Consider the following 1,066-nt stretch of genomic DNA (forward strand, 5'->3'; position numbering starts at 1 on the left):
ACTCTTTCTTTCTCTCTCTCTCTCTCTCTTTACCGGCTGTTATCTCTTTTAATTTCAGAGGAATATATTTCTCTCTTTATATTCGTGATAATTACTCTTTTAAAATAATTAAGATATATATATTCTATTAAATTTTTAAATCATTTTTTTGTAAACGTAAGTTTTACGTAGTTATAATTGGTACGTTATATTCTCTTTTTTATCAACTATCGATGTGATAGAAGAATATGATGTAACGAACGAAATGTAACAGTATTTTAAAAGTATTTTCATGTGTAAAAATAATTTATGTTTACATATAATTATCGACCGTTTTCTTTTCTCATTTGAAGAATTTCTCTCTTTATATTCGTGGAAATATAACATCTTTGAATAGAATAAGTAAGATTATATAAATTTTATTAAATATAAACTATTTTAACTGCATGATAATACAATTTTTATGTAGCTTTAGCTAATAATTATATTCTCTTCTCTATCGATCTATATGTATCGATGTAGAAGAATATGATAATAAACGAGGATAACAATGTTGGAAGTATTTTCATAAAAATATATTGAATAAATACATTTTTTTTAATTCTAATTTAACTGTAAGTATTGTTTTGGATACATCGCAACTAGTGCATTGGAAAAATTATAAATAAAAAAATAGTTTATTTAAATATTTAAAAATTGTTGAAATACCATCTATTTATATCGCTATCGTAAATATGAGAGTCCATCAAAAACATCCTCGATTTCTTCCTTTCGTCCAAATACCGATAGTACTATCATTATTCGATTGTGATACCATCGATGATAAATGGCATGCGTACCGAGGGCTGCAAACTTTGTTTCATTCTCGAGATATTTTAAATGTTTATGGTCGTATCCTCGTAAAACAATTATATGTTCCCTATATAATTAAAAAAAATACATTATTATATTCGCATCCATATACTTATACTTTATATGTGAAAAAGTTACACGACTCAAATTTAAAAAATTTGAAGAAATTGATATTAAATATCTACTTTCAAATAGATTAACAAGAAAACAGAAATTTTGTATTACCCGGAATTCT

The sequence above is a fragment of the Atta colombica genome, unplaced genomic scaffold (assembly GCF_001594045.1).
Source record: "Atta colombica isolate Treedump-2 unplaced genomic scaffold, Acol1.0 scaffold107, whole genome shotgun sequence".
NCBI lineage: Eukaryota > Metazoa > Arthropoda > Insecta > Hymenoptera > Formicidae > Atta > Atta colombica.